Source organism: Marmota marmota, unplaced genomic scaffold (genome assembly GCF_001458135.2).
Source record: "Marmota marmota marmota unplaced genomic scaffold, marMar, whole genome shotgun sequence".
Taxonomy (NCBI): Eukaryota; Metazoa; Chordata; class Mammalia; order Rodentia; family Sciuridae; genus Marmota; species Marmota marmota.
This window is the reverse complement of record NW_025999998.1, coordinates 1,617,392-1,638,788: the sequence shown is the minus strand read 5'-3', so window position 1 is coordinate 1,638,788 and position 21,397 is coordinate 1,617,392. Positions and strand designations below refer to the sequence as shown.

Genomic DNA, 21,397 nt, shown 5'->3' with positions numbered 1-21,397 from the left:
TAATAATAATAATAATTTCTTCCCAAATAATAGTGCACTGGTGAACATACAAATTTGTTTTAAAACAGTGTAATGACTTGGGATCTGTTTCCTAGTGTTTGAGCACTAGGTCTATCATTTATTAAACTGAGTTCTTGGGTAAACCATTCTTTCCTGACTGGAGATGATGATTGAATAACCTCATCATGAATATTATCAAATTCAATAGCCAACTAAGCCCACTCATTTGAATACTGTCCTTACAAAATTTTATTTCCATATAGGAGCTACTAGTTATATTTAAATAATGAAGTGCCTGAAAATATAATAGAAGAACTCCAATAGAAGCTTTGAGAGGTTTCTTTTTTTAAGATTCCCAGTAAATGCCAAACACAACAGCATACCAAAGCCTAATATTTCTTTTGTGTACCTGTTGTGAATCTGGCAAACTTGAAGAACTGTTAATCATGATATCCTTTTCCTGGTAGAATCTCATAAACACTTGCTCTTAAAAACCAAACAACAGAAACAAAATAATAGTGGAATTAATATGGATCAACGGTGGCATTGACAGCATTCTTAGTTTGCACATAATTATTGGGAATGCAGCATTAGCATCTTGCAAGGAGGCAGGAAGGAGGAAATGGGTACCTCATTATTTCTGAGAGCTGGACTTGAGCACAGGTTTGGAGATTTGAATGCTCCATTATCATCAGTCAATAATAGGCATTTATGTACCTGTCACTCCACAAGATCATCAACTAATTACATTAATAATCGGCTCCCATTTTACTTTGTCTTTTAATTTTAACCACAGAGAGTCTTATCCATGAAGGTCACTTGCTTTATGGTACTGCTGACACAGACACATCATAATTAATACTTTAGTTAAAATATTTCTCTGAAGCTGAAGGGCTGGGTCCTTGTGAATTTTAACACATGCTTTTTGAGAAGAAGGAGACCAGGGTCCGAAATTCCAGTTTTGTCTGAAACTCTCTGACTTTGGGCAAGTCATTTAACCTGTTTGACCCAATTCCTTTCTCCTAGGTGGAAATAATTAGAATTACAATCTAAGGAGTTATTTATCTTCGAAAGGACGCTATACATAAACTTTCTTTTGATGGGAAGAATGGTTAAATAAGATACAGAGGCTAGAATTCTCTAATCAGAATTTTATTCTCAACCAAAATATTGTTCATTCTATTATAGATAATCCAAAAAGTGAGCTCTGCTTACATCATCTTCCCACTAAGGTTCTCTAACAGCTTCACATCCCCGTGGTTAATTTATGAACTTCTTGATATAGGCATTTCATGAAGCTCCTGCTTGGATCAGGGATCTCATCTCTCTTTATTCAGTTATATCATCAGTCCGTTCCCAGAAAACCAAATTCTTTGCTGTTCACTGAATATTCTATCTTCTCTCTATGTGTGTTTTCTACATTCTTTTCCCAATTCTCTTTCTTTCTAAAACACCACAATTGCTACTCTGTACTGCAATTTCTGCTTTATTGGTGTACTTCTTTCAAAACTTTTGTCAGTTCTTACACAGAAAGGGCTTTGGTTTTTGATTTGTTGTATCCAGAGCACCTAGCATGATGCCTGGCATGTAAAAAGCACTCAGAAAATATTTGCAGAATGGATGGATAAAAGAACAAACAGTGTGTTTCTTAGTATAATTTATGATTCTTCTCTCTTTTGTGTGTACTGAGTCCAAAAATATAGTCCACTCCTCTTTGAGCATGATAGTTTAATAACCTTATGAGCCATACTGTGTTAGGATAAAGATGGTGACTTTCACTAGACTTTCCCTTTTCTTTAAAATTACTTTTTTCAAAAACTTAAATGAAAACAAAAAGGAAGATCAATATAGCCTTGTAAAGCACCATTTATATCTTCTTTCCAACTACTGTTCACTTCCACTTCATAGCACCCCAGACAGTGGATCTCATTCTAACCTAGATAATAGCCAGCTAATTTTATGCACACATATTCCAAATAGTCAGTACATACCATCTCATTGAAAGGCATAAATTCAAGGAATCAGTTTTCCAGTCATTATCTAAAAATACTTTTTAAATTGAGCATCCACGTGAGGATAGTCAGGACACCACTAAAGATTAGCTTTACAAATACATAGCTTGCCAGGTACATGTTCACATTTTTCAAACACATGTACTGCCATAGCTTACCAGTATTATAATAAGAACATTGGAACTGAAAGTCAAATGCCACAAAGACTATACTCTCTGTACTTCAGATCTTCTATGAAATTAGATGATCAAAATAGATATTTAACTTTCTAAGTCTAGAATACACAATTAGACAAGAAAAATATTTTAAAATAATTGGAACCACTTTTCTATAATGCATTCCAAAAACACACACAATCACATATGTATGTATGGACACACACATAGACCTGAAGGTCTAACTGCCAAAATAAATAAATAAATAAATAAATAAATAAACTTGAGATAAAAATGGTTCACCCCTGAACAATATGATCTTAACTTCCATGTCCAGAAGACTTCTACATATTCCCTATTCCTAGGTACTTCTTTATTATCTCTTGACAAACTTCCACATTTTTTTAGATCTCTATTTGAGTACCTATCTTCAGAAGTATTTTCTAACTCCCTGTAGTTATTTGATGTTTTTTTTCCCTAGGAATTTTCATAATATCCTACCATCATAGTATGTGTATGTATGTGAGAGAGAACATGGCATGGTATGTATTTCAGTAAAGACTTCCTGAATATCATAATACGTAATGTCTTACATATATTTAAGACACACACTTTTTTTTTAAGCACTGGAGATTGAATCCAGGGGCACTGTACCTCTGAGTTATATCCCACACCTGTTTTATTTATTTCTTTAAGATAGATTCTAGCTAAGCTGCCCGGGCTAGCCTCCAACTTCTGATGCTTTTGCCTCAGCCTCCTGAGCACCCAGATTTACAGAGATGTGCCACCATGCCAGTCTGTCTTATATATGTATCTTAAAACCATAATTAAAGCTATAATTTAATTTAAATGACAGGTGAAATGGAAATTCTTAGAATTTCCAACCCCTTCAAACCACTTGATCACAATTTGCACTACTGAGCTTGTTCACTAATTCATAGGCTATCTTTGGAAGGAACACATTTATATTTCAAAAGTTATAAATTTAACTGGGGAAAATGAAAACAATGCTTTCTATACTTCTCATTTAACAGATGAAGAAGCTAGGTTAAGAAAAGTTGAGGAACTTTCCCTGGCTTCCACAGAGCATTAGTAGCAGACCTAAAACTGGGATCCTCTGCTCTGAATCATATGATTCAGAGTAATCATTTCATATGATTGTGCTGTCCCTGGGCAAGAACTTTTGCAAGGAGAATGGGTTAGTCAGCTTTTCACTACTGTGACCAAAATGCTAGAACAGTTTACAGGAGGAATTGTTTATGTGGGACTCATGCTGGAAGGGTGTGGAAGAAGAAAACTGTAGAGCTCAGGGCAGCCAAAAAGCAAAGTAAGAGACACATCAAGGCCCCAGGACAAAATAAAAACCCCAGAGGCACATCTCTAGTAACCTACCTCCTCGAGCCACTCACTGCCAACAATTATCACCCAATCCAGTAGTCTTATCAAATTATTATTGCATTAAAAGTATTAATCAACTGATTATGTTACAGCTCTCATAATCTAACCACTGGGCTCTAAACATTCTGAACATTCCTGCATTGTCTAACATGAGCTTTTGGGGGATACCTTACACCCAAACTATAGCACAGCATAACTAGATCTAAGAGATTCCTGTGGAATATAAAGACATAAATTTGACTCAGGAGTTTCATTTCCTTAATTGGGATGCTCTATAAAATTCTCAGATTACAAAACTTCTTTATATAACAAACAACTCACAATTTGAAATCGAAATGCTATTTTGAATATTCAGGAAATCCTCACAAGTTAATCATTTGTTTGTGTGTGTGTGTGTGGGGGGGGGTCAATATATCTACTTCTATGGAATTTACCTTGCTTAATGCTATTTAACTGGTACATAATTTATAAATACCTATTGACTGACATAGTGTTTAGTTCACAAGCCCCAAAATATGAAGTCAAATATTTTAAATACATAAAGGTAAATAACCAAGTCATCGTGGAACTTATCATTTAATATTGATATGTACGTTTCCTCTTTTTGTTTAAATTATTCCTTATTACTGGGGATGATTTCAGATTTTTAACTGAGGAAAGAATATTATTAAACTATTCTCTCATGCAACAATGATTCCTAAAGGTTATTTCTAAAAGAACAGATGTTGGTTTTAGACTGTGTGTATGTTATATTCTCAAATGATGCTTTTGCCCATTTTAGGATACACGCATTTTGTATATTTCCTTTTAGTGAGTTTTTAAAGTAGGCATATTTTACTGTGTGATGAGAAGAAAATTTTCATTTCTCTTGCATAAATTATCTGAGCTAATAATTTAACTAGAAGGAATAGAATCTTTCTTTTCATTAGGTTTCTCCTTTCAACACAAGCTTTGTCAGCCTACCGAGTCATGACGAGTAATCCTTTATATGTCAGGGTACACTATTCTTCCTGATGGACTCACAAATTAAAAGGTAATGTGAAAAGATAACACTGGGAATATTGAGGAATAGTTGGGAAGGAATCCATGATTAAACAAAGATTTACATTTTTAATATAATGTTATCAAACTGATAATGTGGAATAAAATAGAGTTGGATAATCCAAGGAAATCCTAATATAGAAGCACAAGGAAACTATCTCATAACTTGTGATGTCTCCCTTTACTTCTGCTACAGAGCCTTATTTCATTATATCTTGCCAAGGATTAGGGTGCAATCAAATCATTTTCACTTTAAGCTAAGGTAACTATTATTATTTTTTGCCTGCTTCCCTCCCCCCCCCACTTTTGTTGTTGTTGTTGTTTAAACATGGTTTATTCAAGAGTAAAATGAACCAAAGCATTTATCAGCTCAGTGCATTCACAAGTGATGCTTAAGGCAATTGACCAAGACCGAAGGCATAGGTTAGCTGCAAAACCATTAGTGATTCTGAATATTAGAATAAGAACTCTTGTTGCGTCTGTGATCAGGCTGAACAATAAATGTAGAAGTCACAAAGTAAGACAATTTACTTTGCATTAAAATGACATTAGATAGATTCACAGAAAACTAAAAGGAGTACAAAAGTTTCCTATAAGATGACCAAAGCCATATTGCTATTCATGAACCCCAAAGTAAAATTTATTATTTTTTGATATGTAATGCATTTACTTTTAAGGATAATATTCTAGGAACAACTTAACAGATCAGAAATAGGAAACTACAATATTTAGAAAATATTTTTCCAGTTCTGAAGCTTTGACATATCAGAGAAACATCTATAATTTACAGAATATATTATAGAAAAATTAAAAGAGTATATCAGAAGAGAAATTTGGTGACATAAATTTAAGTTTGCAATACTTTATTTTTTGTTTTTTGTTTTTGTTTTCCAATATGCCTTTTATTGGCCAGAACATTTTTATTGATTTTATTAAAAAAATGACAGCAGAATGCATTACAATTCTTATTACATGTATACAGCACAGTTTTTCATATCTCTGGTTGTATGTAAATTATGTTGACAACATTTCATGTCTTCATACATGTACTTTGGATGATGATGTCTATCACATTCTACCATCCTTGCTAATCTCCTGCCCTCTTCCTTTCCCTCCCACCCCTCTGCCCTATCTAGAATTCATTATGTTTTTAAGAGTCAATAAACATAACCATAGTAAACAATTTAATGGAAAATTATTCTTTAATTTGAATCTTTCATTCTAGAATTACTAATTATTTCAATGCTTGCTTTGTTGCTGATTTACAAATTTCCTTCCAAAGCTAGCAACCTTTCATAAAGGATCTCTGAACTCAGACCCATTAAACTATCATGAAATATCTTATTTCAAGAATTTTTAATTAAGAGATCAATAACCTAACAGACCATATCAACTCATTCAAAGTAATTACTAAATATTGTTTCATTAATAGAGCTCTGCTAGCTTAAAATTCGAACAAAATTTCAATGTCAATCAAAACATATTGCCTGTATATGTATATTGCATTTAAAAACTATTATCTTTTCTAAGTTTTATTGACAATATCTTTATGGTTCTGACAGGGTTTGGTATGGACAGAGTTTGGATGAACATAGCTCCTATAACCCACATAATTTAGTGAAAAACATGTTTTGGAGAAGGAACTCTAGTCCAGCCTCCTTTGGATAATATAATCTTATATATAATTTTTAGCTATTATATAATACCAGAAAGAACCCATAAAATAAGTAGCAACAAAAATGGGAAATAGTGAGGCCCTGGGTTCACTCCCTGGCTCTAAAGAAAAAAGGAGAGCAAGAAAGAAATAGCATAGTTCTACTCAATAATAATAGAAAACAACATTTGAAGTGATAAAGTTTCTTTTACACTAATAATAACTGTAGAAAAAAAGAGAAATAAAAATTCACCACCCAGGAAATAAGATAGTAATATTTGTAGTAGGAAAGTTTCACCAATGAAAGCTAAAATTATTTGGTGATGCAGGAAATTTGATTAATCCCAAAGTATCTCTCTAAATATATTTATAAGCTATAAAGGAAAAAATAGTAAATAGAGTGAAAAGACTCAGTACATGCTATCATAATCAAGTACATTTTCATAGATAAAATATATTAGTACCATGTACCCCCATATAATATACTGAGAAGGACAAACTCAATGACAACACAATTCTTCAGGTTTGTGTTATATTTGTGGTTTTTTTGATGAAGATGCATAGCCTGAGCCTATTGCAAAAACATCACATAGTTCAAAATGAGAGTCACTCTGCAAAATAATAAGTACTCATTAAATGTTTCAAGGTCATAAAAGTTAACAAAGGACTTAGTAATTTTCACAAACTAGCAGAAACTAAGGAAACAAAACAAAATCTGGCATAGTAGTTTTGGTCCTGGAAAAAGGATATTCATGGAAAAATTAGTGGAATTTCAATACGGTTTATAGATTATTTAATATTGTGCTATTGTTTCTTATTTAATTGTATTAAGAAATTTTATTATGACTCTATCAGCTGTTAACATTAGAGGAGGCAAGATAACAGGTATAAACTCTTGGTAACTTTTTAAATAAATTTTCTGTTAATAATTTTTCAAAATATTTTAAAGTTATCATAGAAAAACAAAGTAGATAATAATATAAATGAAAGCAACAAACTCAAAAACTTTCTGAGTAGCTACAAAACTTCCAGTGTTGCCATTTTGCTAATTTTATAATTATTCATATGCTTTTTGGTCTGTAAATAAATTGATGAAAATACATTACTTCTCCATATTACATTATCAATATGAAAGCTAATTATTTTAAGCCTGTTTTCTATTATCATATTTATCAGTCTTAAAAACTTATCTATGCTAGCATTTCACTTGAGACATTTATTGATTGCCACTACATGCCATGCAACTAAGACCACAAAAGATGATTACAATGACTGTCTGCATATACTAATGAAATCTAGAAAACCAGCTTATGCCATTTATGTCTTAAACATCTACCCTAAATAATTTGTGAGTTAAAAATTTTTGAGGGTTATTAATACATAGCATACATTTCATGATTACATTCATGATTGAAAATTTTATTAGTGCCATTAAAAAATCAAGATCCTGAAGAATTGTGTTGTTATTGAGTTTGTCTATAATAGCATGAAATCACATAAGAAGATGGGTACAAGGAAGGATCACATCACAAACGTTTGTGAAGATGAACTTTAAACCTAGGAAATAGCAAGTGAGCAGCTCAATAGAATGCTGCAGGCAGAGAAGCAAAGTGGGAAATCCCTGGCTGGCAGAAGCAACACAAGGGGTATTTTAAAATCATTTGCAGTTGGGCAGCAGTCCTAGAGATTCCTCATACTAATTTTATTAACTTCATGTTCTAAATTACAAAATAATTTTATATTTTCCTTACTTAACTAAAATAGATTATTTTATATGATATTTGACTTCAAAAATAAGGACAAATACTGCTGTATTGTTTGTGGACACTGTTAGCAGTACAGTGGTTGGTGGTAGAGTGCCACTTCACCAAGCTCCAAATGCTCATCTGTTAGCTTTGGGGCAAATGTCCAATTTCCTTATGCTTTTTGAGACTGACTGTCACTTTTAGCATGCAAAACGTTGAAACTGATATGTTGTGACCCTTCTGTATTATGGGTAAATAACAAGATTGACGACAAAAATAAATGCTAGAGTCTGTAAACAAGTCAAGATGGCACCTGGCATTTTGCAGAGGGAGTGGTTTGTGAGGTGGCGCCAGCAAGCCATTAAGTGTGAAGATTCCTTATTGGCTGACTGCTGTATCTAGTTTATGTTAATTGAGATAAGCTGTGTACATTGATACAGCAGGAGTGGGAGTCGTTTATTGTAGGACCAGAGGGGTATATATACATTCCACACAGCTTATCTCAATTAACATAAACTAGATACAGCAGTCAGCCAGTAAGGAATCTCCACACTTAATGGCTCGCTGGCGCCACCTCACAAANTAAATGCTAGAGTCTGTAAACAAGTCAAAATGCCAGGCGCCATCTTGACTTGTTTACAAACTTACCTGGACTGTGATTTAAGCTAGCTGCCTGCAGAACTTACCTGGACTGTGATTTACCTGGACTGTGAGTTAATCTATTGAGACACTGCTTTACCTGGACTGAGACAACAAACTGTATCTTTGCTAACGGTGTCATTGCTGGTATAATTTTTCCAAGGGCTTCTTGCATGGAGCCATCAATTAGCTTGGTATTGTGGCATTTTTTACCTCCCCTTCTGCTTGTAGCAGATTATTTATGGTGTTTGTGTAAAAACCACTATGGTCATTATTTAAATTAAACAAAAGGGGGAAATGTTAGAGTCTGTAAACAAGTCAGGATGGCGCCTGGCATTTTACAGAGGGAGTGGTTTGTGAGGTGGCGCCAGCGAGCCATTAAGTGTGGAGATTCCTTATTGGCTGACTGCTGTATCTAGTTTATGTTAATTGAGATAAGCTGTGTGGAATGTATATATACCCCTCTGGTCCTACAATAAACGGCTCCCACTCCTGCTGTCTGCTGTATCAATGTACACAAGTTGCTCATCACCCCCCGGTTATTTTGCTGCAGCCGGACTGCGGCAAATAAATGTTAAGATTTAGAAGTTAGCATTTCTACTGCATGTAAAACAGTCAAATCCTTTATTGTCCAAAATTTAATTAATTTGTCAATTTTCTTTTGTCACAGTTTACCTCACATTGTCTCTTCTAAATATATCATTTTCATTAAGAGAAAAGTGTTAGATAAGATTTCAGGGAAAAAAAAAGAATTGTAGAAGGAGGTTGAAAAAATACCAGGTAGAAGGATTTAAGATACCTAACAAAGATGGATAAGAGAAAAGAGGATTAAAAAAAAAAAAAAAACAACTTGGGAATCAATAAAGAAAAAGGTAAAAGACCTCTATAATGAAAATTATAGAAGACTAAAGAAAGAAATTAATTCCATCTTAGATTATGGATAAATTTACCTTGTTCTTGGATAGGCAGAATTAATATTGTTAAAATGACTATACCACCAAAAGCTATATACAGAATCAATGTAATCCCAATCAAAATCCCAATGACATTCCTCATAGAAATAGAAAAAGCAGTCATGAAATTTATCTGGAAAAATAAGAGACCCAGAATAGCTAAAGCATTCTTTAGCAAAGAAGAATGAAGCAGATGGCATCACTATACCAGAACTTAAACTATACTACAGAACAATAGTAACAAAAACAGCATGATATTGGCACCAAAATAGACTGGTAGATCAATGGTTCAGAATAGAGGACATAGAGACTAACCCACATAATTACAATTATCTTATATTTGACAAAGGAACCAAAAACATTCATTGGAGAAAAGACAGCCTCTTCAATAAATGGTGCTGGGAAAATTGGAAATCTATATGCAACAAAATGAAATTAAACCCCTATCTCTCATGATGGACAAAACTTAACTCAATGTGGATTAAGGATTTAGGAATTAAACCAGAGACACTATGTCTATTAGAAAAAAAAAAGTAGGCCCAAATCTCCATCATGTTGATTTAGGTCCCAACTTCCTTAATAATACTCCTATAATGTAAGAATTAATATCAATAATCAATAAATAGGATGGATTCAAACTAAAAATCTTCTTCTCAGCAAAGGAAATAATCAGTGAGGTGAATAGAGAGCCTACTAATTGGGAACAAATTCTTACCACATGCATATCAGATAGAGCACTGATCTCTAGAATATATAAAGTACTCAAAAATCTTAACAAAAAACAAATAACCCAATCAATAAAGGAACTGAACAGACAATTCTCAAAAGAAGATATAAAATCAATCAGTATATGAAAAAATGTTCATCATCTCTAGCAATTAGAGAAGTGCAAATCAAAACTACTCTAAGATATCATCTCACTCTGGTCAGAATGGCAGCTATTATGAAGACAAACAATAATAATTGTTGGCCAGGATGTGGGGGAATAAGGCACACTCATACTCTGCTGGTGAGACTGCAAATTGGTGTAGCTGATATGGAAAGCAGTATGGAGATTCCTTGGGAAACTGGGAATGGAACCACCATTTGACCCAGCTATCCCTCTCCTCAGTCTATAACCCAAAGGACTTAAAAACATCATACTATAGGGACACAGCCACATCAATGTTTATAGCAGCACATTTCACAATAGCTAAACTGTGGAACCAACCTAGATGCTCTTCAGTAGATGAATGGATAAACAAAATGCGCTATATATACATAATGGAATATTATTCAGCATTAAAATAGAATAAAATCATGGCATTTGAAAGTAAATGGATGGAGCTGGAGAATAAAATGCCAAGTGAAATTAGCCATTCCCCCAAAAACAAATGCCGAATTATTTATTGATTTAAGGATACTGATTCATAATATGCTGTGGGGGCCTGGGGATGGAAGGATTAAATGAAAACTAGATAGGGCAAAGGGGAAAAGGGGAGGGAATAGGAGTAGGAAAGATGGTGGGATGCAATGGTCATCATTACCCTAAGTACACGTATGAAGACACGAAGGATATGACTCTACTTTGTGTACAACCAGAGATATGAAAAATTGTGCTCTATATGTGTAATATGAATTGTAATGCATTCTGTTGTCATACGTAACAAATTAAAATTTTAAAAAATAAAGAAAAAAATGTCAAAGACATAGTAAAGATTAAAGATCCACAGAATATTACAAAAAAAGTCAGAAAACTTAAATTTGAACAATGTGGAATATATTATATATTATAATTATATATTATATATATATTATATTATAATTAGCAGAAATTTATAATATAAAGCACAAATAAACAATGGCATTATAATTTTTTCTAAAGTGCCTTTCATTCCTTTCATTATTTTATATACATTATAGTTTATAAAAGAATAAAACTTGGTATAGTTTTGTCTTGTCTTGTTTTTTTAAGCAGTACTAGAGATGGAATCCAGGGCTTTGCACAGGCTAGGCAAACACACCACCAATGAGCTACAAGCCCCATTTTAAAATTTTGTTTTATATTGGGATAGATATCATTAAATTGTATAGGGTGGCCTTGAACCTGTGATTCTCTTGTCTTAGACTCCCTAGCAGCTAGAATTTTAGCTACACACTCAGTCCTGGTTATGTTTTTTATCACAGAAGGATGCCATTAAAAAATGTTATAACATAGCTCTTTCTCTAAGAGGTTGTAAGAAATATTTTAATTCCATAGATAATATGAAATAATACAACAGAAAAAAAAACATTTTGTTAAAGTGGAAGAGGTACAAGAAAAGGCCAAAGAACCACTGAGCGGGATCCACCTGGTTTATACCGTTATAAGCAGTATGATGACCAAATTCTGCCTCATTTTAAATACATATTTTTTTTCCACCTGAAGCTAATGTCAATTATCAAATGAGGTGCTTAAACAACTACTTAACTCTTCTTTCACATTCATCATCTGGAGTCAAAATTGGATCTAAAAGTGGAAACTAGTAGAAAAATCCTCTATTTATTCATGGTTATAGCTTTTACTCAAAAAACTGCAATGATTCTTTAAAACTTAAATAAATTGATTCAAATTCCTTAGCAGAGTTTATTTCCATATTCCATTACCTAGAACAGAGCTGACACAGAAAAGGTGCTTAATAAATATTTTCTGCCTGGCTGGCTGGATGCCATGGCTGTCTTAATTTGACTTACATTTAGCATTTAATGTAAACTACTTTGTGTTGTTTACATTTTTATGGCTCTCCATATTCTTTCTAAAAAGTAATTGCATACCAAAACATTTCAGTTACAAGGGCACCTATTCCTGGTAGAGAAAGCTCTTATACAAAACCAAAAATGAGACTCAAAGAAGAGTGACTCAGACTATTGACAAGTTTCCACAGTATAGAGCCAGCCAAAAGATTTTGTGTGTATCTAACCAAATGTGCGGACAGTATTGAACATTATAGTTCATAAAGCAAAAATAAAACCAAATAAATTGTGTGATCCAAAATAGTTAATTTTTCTGCACCTTTTTCTCTATTGGTAAGGCCAAGACTATCAACTGAGGGTGAAATATTCAACAAGTAATGTAGCAATTAAAATCTTTTAATTCAAGTTAGAATATATCACAGATGGAATCAAATTTAAGGTGAACAAAACCATTCTGTTGCTAAAATCTCTTACAAAACAAATTTTCAGGATGAAGTTCAATTCTATTCTCACCTTCAAATGCACAGGTTGAGCACGTGAGTGAATATTTTATTTTTTATTTGAGGAACAACTAAAGGAACACTAGCAATTTCTCAACTTCAAAGGTTTAAATATTGTCTTAGCTAGCCAGAACTTCTTTGTGAAATGTTTGGAATTTTTTTTTCTTCTTCTGATTTTAATGTAGTGGCAGGATATCAAGCTTGGAATCTTGAATATTTTCTGTCCTTAGACTTAATTTACCCAAGTCTCAAGATACTTAGATGTTAAAAAGTGATTGGTTTTGTGACCTACTAGAAGGACATCATTGAAAAATGAATAAAATAATACAGTTAAAAGCTTTTTATAAAGTATTTTATCACAGTTGTTACCTAATTTGCTTCCTGTTTCTAAAAACCACTTTTTCCAGCCTGGCATGGTGGCACATGCTTGCAATTCCAGGGACTTGGAAGGCTGAGGTAGGAGGACTCAGGTTCAAAGCAAGCCTCAGCAACCTACAAGACCCTGAATAATTTGGTGAGACCCTGTCTCAAAATAAAAAAAGTAAAATAAAAATAAAAGGACTTGAGATGTTGTTCAGTGGTTAAGGACACCTGGGTTCAATCCACGGTATGAACACATGTATGTATGAATAAATAAATAAGTATAAGACACTTTTCCCAGGATTTCTAAAAATGACACCTGTGCACTATTGCAGCAGCTGGTTTGCTCTGTTGTTCATTGTTTCCTTTTTTTTTCTCAAAAATCTTAAAACCAAACTAAGGCTTTGCTGCCCACTGCTGGAGAAGAGGAGAATAAATCAACTTCCTTTGACTTCAATTCTTCGGTGGCTTTCTTTCAAGTGGTGTGTTGTTTCTTCTGCTACTTATTACTTGATAATACTGATTTATAGATACTTTCATCCTGTGAATTTACACTAGCTTAACATATGTAAAATGTACAGTTTGATTATTCTATCCTTTACAACAAGCTAAGAAAATGACAAGGACTTAAACAATGCATGTTAAGAATTTCTGTTGTCCATTACAATGACAACATAGGCATTCATACAAAATATTTGCCCATCAGTTCAGTTTTTGCATCTTCTATGACTTTCATGATATAATTGCATAATGTGTGTTAGAAACTCATGTTTTCTTTTTTTTTCAGTTTTGCCTAAAATGATATCAAGTATTATAGTAGGCAGTAAAGCAATGGGAAATGAATAACTCAATGAACAGATCTATACTAATAATGTGCTGACACACGTGGAAATCCACAGGAGCTTCATATCAAGCATGGCATCTAGCACAGTCTGAACAGGTTGTACTGTATTTATAAAAAAGATTTGAAACGTTGTACATGACATCAATTTATGAAATTTACAAGAAAATGGAACATAGGTTTTGTTTTGTTTTTAGCAGTTCATAGTAAAATGTATTGGAGGATATTCCTAGTTTTCTACTATGAAATATTAGAGTTTTTTCAAGGACTATAGACAATATTTTCAACTTTCATTTTATTATGTTGCATATTGTCATAAATATGTGGATTCCCAACTGAAGTATAAAAAATATTTCTCTTTTTCCTGTTATAAAAAATATGAGTTAATTGTGCTTGTTATAATGGGATTACACCTTAAAAAATGAAAAGGGCATCCAGGAGTTCTTTGTAAGCTGCACATATTTGTTCTATAAGAGATTCATAAGATCATAGAATCATAGCTTTTTGTATTTTTTTAAAGCTGAAATGGACTTTAAAGATGATAAATGTAAGGAGTTTGTTTTGAACCTGTGCAATTACAATAATGACCTTTAATTCTTTCCTAATGGCTTAGATGGAATTAATTGGTTATTTCAATATCTGGGCTCATCTTGTCTGGAATTTTAACAGAGTCCATAATGGGTTCCATCAAGCTAATTTAAAATGTTCTGAAAGCACATCTTTAAGAGCCTTAGTGTTCTGTATCTACTGTCTTCCTTTCATCTTTCTTCTACACTATTTGCAGTGAAGATGAACCCATTTTTTTCTTTGTAATTCTGCTTTGGCCAAGCTATCATTTAGATCTCACTGACAGTCTTCTTTTAATTATGTTTCCTATATTGAGAATTTTATGATTGGAAATCAGCTACTATTTACAAAAATGTAGAAACTGTTTTTCATTTAATGGAAGTTACAAGCGATCGAATTTCTAAATAGCTGCCATACTGCCATCTTCTGGTTATCTTGGAAGAATTTTTTTATGCTTACACACTTTATTTTAAAAATGCATCTTGATGGACTTTGAAATATATATTTTTAAAGTGTCCATTAACCAAGGACAGGAATTTAAATTGTGAATGATTAGAGCCACTCTTCCTAGAGTTCAGTGGCTTGAGATCCTGAAAGAAATAGCTCATATTCTTAAGTATAAAATGTAATGTGCCACCAAAGACAAGTGTGTTTTATCCCATGATTAGTTACCCAGGGGCCCACTGGTAAGATTTCCTAATATCTTTCTATCATATTACTTTTTACATAATTTTTCTCATACTGTGTCAGTGTAGCAGCAAGATCACAAGCATTGTTTCAATGGTTGTGAAATTTGCCCAATCCACAATTCTTGCTTGATGTTAGTATGTTTTTGTTTTAATTTGTTGTTGTTTATTTTTTAAATTTTTTTCTTCAGATATGCATGGCAGTGGAGTATTTTGAAATATTATACATACATGGAGTATAATTTACTCTAATTAGAATCCCATTCTTGTGGTTGTATATGACCTAGAATTTCACTGCCATGTATTCATAAGTGAAGTTATATTCATTCATTTCCTATCTTTTCTATTCCTATCTCCCTTCCCTTCTCTTCATTCCCTCAATTCTGTTGCAGGTAACAGAACCACTTATCAATTGAACTGCCTTATTTTTGCATTTTTCTTTAAAACTCTTCCAGCTCCCACAGTAGCAGCACAAGCTAAAAGCCCACAAAGGAGGGAAGGAAAAAGGAGGGTTTCACACACCTTTAAGGTCCTTTTCATTTAAAGAACATTAAGATCTGCATTGTCCTTTGCTTTCTTTCTTTTTCTTGTATTAGTGCAACAGATGATTGTGTGTGTGTGTGTGTGTGTGTGTGTGTATGAATTCTCATTCACTTCATGGCATTCCTGTCCTAGTAGCCATGGAGACAAATACAGAACCCTTTATATGTTAAATAAATAGATATAACACATCAAAAACTGACTGTAAACATAAGCTATTATATACATTGCTTCCAATTCAATGATGTAAAGTCCTGTGCTATTTTCAGAAGAATAGACAAGGGCTAGGGTATGGCTCAGTGGTAGAGCTTGTGCTTAACTTGAACAAGGCCTTGGGTTTCATCCCCAACACTGCAAAAAGTAAATTTCTCAGATGACTATATGAATATAAATCATAATAGCTCATTGAAAATCAGAATGCAAATGGCCCCAGTAAATGTTTAGCAACAGAGGATTTTCTCAACTGTTAAGTGCAATCCAAAATCTAAAGCAGCTGAGACAGGTGCTAATTTCATTCCTGTTAATAGTAATTAGTGATGAAATTTAATGGTGTTTGTAGTAGGTCTGAAGCATTTGCCATATTAAACAGGGCTTAAATATAAGGGGCCATTAAAATGTAGTTTTAAAGCTTAATAGACTTGAGAAAACAGGTATTTTGAATAATCAGCACCTCTGAAAGCATATGCCAAGTTTAAATGGCAAAATTGGTCCAATTATTGTGGGCACAGAGATGACCTTGTAACTGTTGGATATAGTGTGTATGTATATTATGCCATATCCAGATGTTTGACAGCTATTTGTTCACTACACTGTAAAGAAACTGAAATTCCTGTGAATATTTTGTGCTACAGTTTGGATATGGTTGGAATGTTTCTCCCAAAGTTTCATATACATATACACCCAACATAGTGATAAGGGCATGGCCTAGTGAAAGATGGTTGCATTGGGAGTTCTCCCCTTGCAAAGCATTAAAGTACCGCTTGGGAGACCCAAGTGAGTTCTCACCAGAGTGAGTTCTAAAAAGAGCAAGACTGGCCCCTGAATCTCATCATCCTTTATCTTTACTATGACCAAAATGGACATCTCTACTGTGCTATTTATCCCATCTTAGAGTGGCTTTTGTTGCTGTTTGTTTTTTGACTCTGAATAAAAAATCTTTCCTAATATCACCAAACAAAAAAAAAAATAACACTTTTAAATTTGTCAGATCCATAATTTTGTATTCACTAGCAGCTAATGAGCTGAAGTAAATGCATTAAACTTTTCACATACCCACACATACATGTTAGCAATGAGTGGACAGTTACCTAGATAATATGGTTTTCTATAATCGTTTACTAAATCTATAATGCTTCTGAGAAAGACTATCTCTATCAGTAAAAAGCATAAGAAATTTATACACTCATATATATATATGTGTGTGTGTGTATAAATATATATATATCTTATAAATATATATATATCTTAACCAGAATCAAGAGGGGAAATGTTTTTATTCAATATTTATAAAATTCCAAGCTGGGTACAGGGATGGCTGCCTGTAATCCAAACTACTCAAGAAACTGAGGCAGGAGGATTACAAATTCAAGACCAACTTTAGTGAGAACCTGTCTTAAAATGAAATCTTTGCAAGGATTGGGATGTAGCTCAGTGGTAGAGTACTTGACCACAATGTATAAGACTTAGGTATGGCAAAACAAAAACAAAACCAAATCTCAACTCAGGATATATCACTTTAGAAAAACAACTATGTATACTATAAAGTATTTTGTTGGTTCTTTCTCCTATTTAGTAGTCCCTACTGGATTTTCATTTGATTAAGTTCTAAACTCCAGTTAACTTTAAGAATATGGAAAACAATGATGAATTGAATAAAAACATTAAAATTAAAATTTTCATTGCTATAACATTTTGAGAAAATGGACATTCAGTAAGGTATTGGAAATAATTGATGTAATGGAATCTACTACTTCTTGAAAAATAAGACCACAAAGATCTAGAAAATAATGAAAACATAAATACTGAAATTTAATCCATATGCATTGATCCTTATTCTATGGCAGGCATTATGCTAAGTTAAAAATACAACTATTCCTAGGACACTCCTACCCTTAAGCTATTCAGAGTTCCTTAAGAGAGTTAGATAAACACTTATCAAAATAAATGATGAAGGTACATATGCAGTTTTCTGAAAAGTAGAGATTAGAAAACCATTAAAATACCCGTTTTGACCATGGAAGATACCACCAAAAATGCACTAAGACCTGGGTCTTAAAAGTTGCTTAGAGTTTCACCAGGTAAAGGAGTGACTATTTGAATAAACACGAGTAAAATAGCATGGAGGTTTAAAAGCTGGTCTTACAGGTGTGTGGTGGGGCGCTGGCAGCAGGGATAGTGTTACCAATGTTGTTGGAGCAGGAAAGGCCTGTAGGGATACTGTGAGGGATAAATACAAAAAGATAGGTAAAGGGTCTTGAGTGCTAAACTAATGAGACAATAGGAGAATTAAAATTCTTTAAAGAAGAGATTTATCTTAATGGTAATAAAACATAACATTATTTGTTGGTTGTTTTACCTGTAAGACATAATCTGATCTTCAAAACACCCTTAAAATTAAATACCTTCCTCATTTTACATATAATAAAACTGAAGCTTACAGAAGATACATTTTTCATCTGGAATCAAACAGGTAATAAATGTCTCAAACTGGATATTTTTCCAGAGGTCATAGCCTTGTCTACTTTGCAAATCCATCAGCTTGACCAGCTGGGGTTTTAAAAGGCAATTTTGCTGGCAATTCTGAGAATACTTTGAATGGAAGAGGGCCTAAAAGGCAATGATAACAGTTATTAAGATGTTGCAGAAATATCACAGGTATAACTGAATAGAGGGAATGGAAACAGTAGAGGTAACCAATATCCTCATGGGTATAGGCCACTGCCAAGGCCCTGGGAGGAGTCAATGGCCATACATCTTTGTAAAGTCGTCAAATACCTTAATTACACATTGTTAAAACTTCTGTCTCTTTTCCTCTGACTTACCACCTGTCACTTTTTTGTTGTTGTTGTTGTTCCTGTCCTATAATTTTGGACAAGTCCCATGTGCTTAGAGATCTGGCTAGGGAGATACCTGAGGGATATATTTAATTTAGAAAACGTGGAATCTACTTGTGCAATTTGTAAAATGTCCTGCCATAAGTAAGTTATGGTAAATCAGCCCATCATAGGAAAAGTTTTCAGGAAAACTACCATTCATGTGTTAAATCATCTAGCTCTGAGATATAGAATTGTACAGCTGGAGATTTGATCACAATATGGAGGTTCATTGATACCCAGCACAAGAAGTGTTTGGATAGTGCATGCAAAATGAGTTTTGAATTTTAAGCAGCCAGATACACAACCGAGGAAAACTCTGAATGATCAAGCAAATCAATTATAAGCTAATTATTTTGTTCTCTTACAATACTTAGTTTAAAAAGGATATCAAAAAGCCAGGTGAACTGGCACTTGCCTATAATCCTAGCAATTTGGGAGGCTAATGCAGGAGAATCACAAATATGAGGCCCACCTTGGCAACTTAGTAAAACTCTGTTTCAAAATAACATTTTAAAAAGAGTTTGGAATATAGTTCAGTGGTAAAGCACTTGCCTAACATGTGTGAGCCCTGGGTTTAATCTCCTCTACTCAAAAAATAAAGAAATATACCATACTAAATCATGGAAAATATGCAATTATAAACAGTCATTAACTTTATTTTTCCTTAAATATTTTGGCAGGATTCAAATGAAATAGAATTAGTCAGTATTTCATTATTGTCTAGCACAAACCTCCAGCAGGACTTGAAATAGCAAATCTGCCTGTGTATGAGGTTCCGTGTTTTCTGTCTCTCATTGTATCAGATCATGTCTGAGCATCTCTGACATATCTTCTCCTGATAATGTCTAATGGTTCCAGGCTGAATAAGCAAGTAAAATTGCCACTGACATAGGAAAATGATCAAACCATACCACAGAAAATACAATTATGTTCCTATTTTGTTGACAGAAAATGATATTTTAGGATGGTTGTCATGTGAAGCAGGGATCAATTACTATGTAGCCAAAAATATAAATAAAGGAAGAAAATATTATAGTATTAGGTCAAGAAAAATATAATGCTTTTTAAAATTTTTGAAGTATATTAAATATTCAGTGATTTCTCATTTTAATTATTAACTTTTAAACAGATGTCATATTCTTAAAGCAGACCCCCCCAATAATACCAAGTTTTGGTCTAGAAATTATATCCATCTCAATCAAAAGATTTTGTAAATAGAGGCTGAAACATCTCAGCTAATAAAATAAAGGGCTGATACTATTTAATCCAATGGCATAGAGAGTCAGAGAAAATTCTACAGTGTCTAATTTTCTGGGTAGAATAGTGAAAAGGAGTCTGGTCTACAGAAGAATGTTCAATTTTAAATGTATCTGGGGAATGAATGAAACTGATAGAAACAAGTATCCAGGATGAAGTTGAAATGCTAGCAGTGAATTTCAAAGAGAACTGAAGAGTCACGTAAGTTTGAGGGAATAGCCATTTGGTGATGGCTCAAGCTAAAAATATAGACAAGAATGCTCAGAGATGTCCTGTAAGGGGAGAAGAAACAGAGGATGCAAACACTGAAGAATGTTAAATATGAACATTAGGAAAAGAGATAAAAAATATCCACAAGGGGAAGAAAAATCAGAAAGGTACACAGTATCAGCAGGTAGTTGAATTGGGAAACTAAAATCAGAAAAGACTTTGTGAAAAATGAAAACATGTTCAAGGATGCAAGGACAATGAGTCTGAGAAAAAGATTTCTATAACCATTTTACAGAAGCATAACTACACAGAAAGAGCTCCATATATTTTATGAATACAAATTGAGATTGGAGATAAGTATACACCCATGGTACTATCACTGCAAAGTCATTAACATACCATTATCTTGGAAAGCAATATTTAGGAGGCAAATCAGTTTAATTAGTTTTTGTCAAGTAATGGGGATGGTAGTTTGACTACAGTAACCTGAAGCCTAAATTTGCTTAGTAAATGGGAGATCTGAGAGCAAAGGTAACGATACTCTTCTCTAACAGTGTTATAATGCTATATTGTCACAACATACGTAGGCAAGGAATGAAAAGTATATTCTAGTAGAGATGGTTATAAACACTTAAGCATGAACCAGAGAATACTGAAGTTAATTAAAATCTTTCAAAATCACAGGGTAGAAAAGAAACCTGAGAGTCTGGTACCAAAAATTTCTAAGAGTAAAGACAACCACGTGAAAACCCAGTAAGCTTTAAGTTTTGAAGAATGATAACACTGGATTTTATAGAAGCCATAGTATAGGTATGGTTAGTTGAATATTCCATAAACTACTGAGAATCGAGTTAGAATCAACTATTGCTACTTTGTGTTTGGGAGACTTCTGAACAGTTTTCTTTTCCTCTTTGATTATTTTCCCCCCCTTTACTGTCCTACCTCCCACTGTTGGTTTTCATTGTTATTTTCCATTTCCTCTTCCTGTAATGTTTTGCCGAGGATGTTTTGAAGAGATGGTTTTCTAGCTGC

At 33.3% G+C, this 21,397-nt stretch overlaps 1 protein-coding gene and 1 long non-coding RNA gene across 51 annotated transcripts in view; one reads left to right on the top strand and one right to left on the bottom strand.

Moving 5' to 3' along the window:
- The window catches only part of Ptprd (protein tyrosine phosphatase receptor type D), a 2,156,260-nt gene that overhangs the window by 1,388,431 nt on the left and 746,432 nt on the right, over positions 1-21,397 (bottom strand). The window lies entirely within an intron of this gene.
- LOC125617918 lies at positions 9,925-14,107 on the top strand. The gene is made up of 3 exons (XR_007349059.1): positions 9,925-10,111; positions 11,881-11,888; positions 14,096-14,107. It is a non-coding gene; the product is annotated as an uncharacterized LOC125617918 (long non-coding RNA).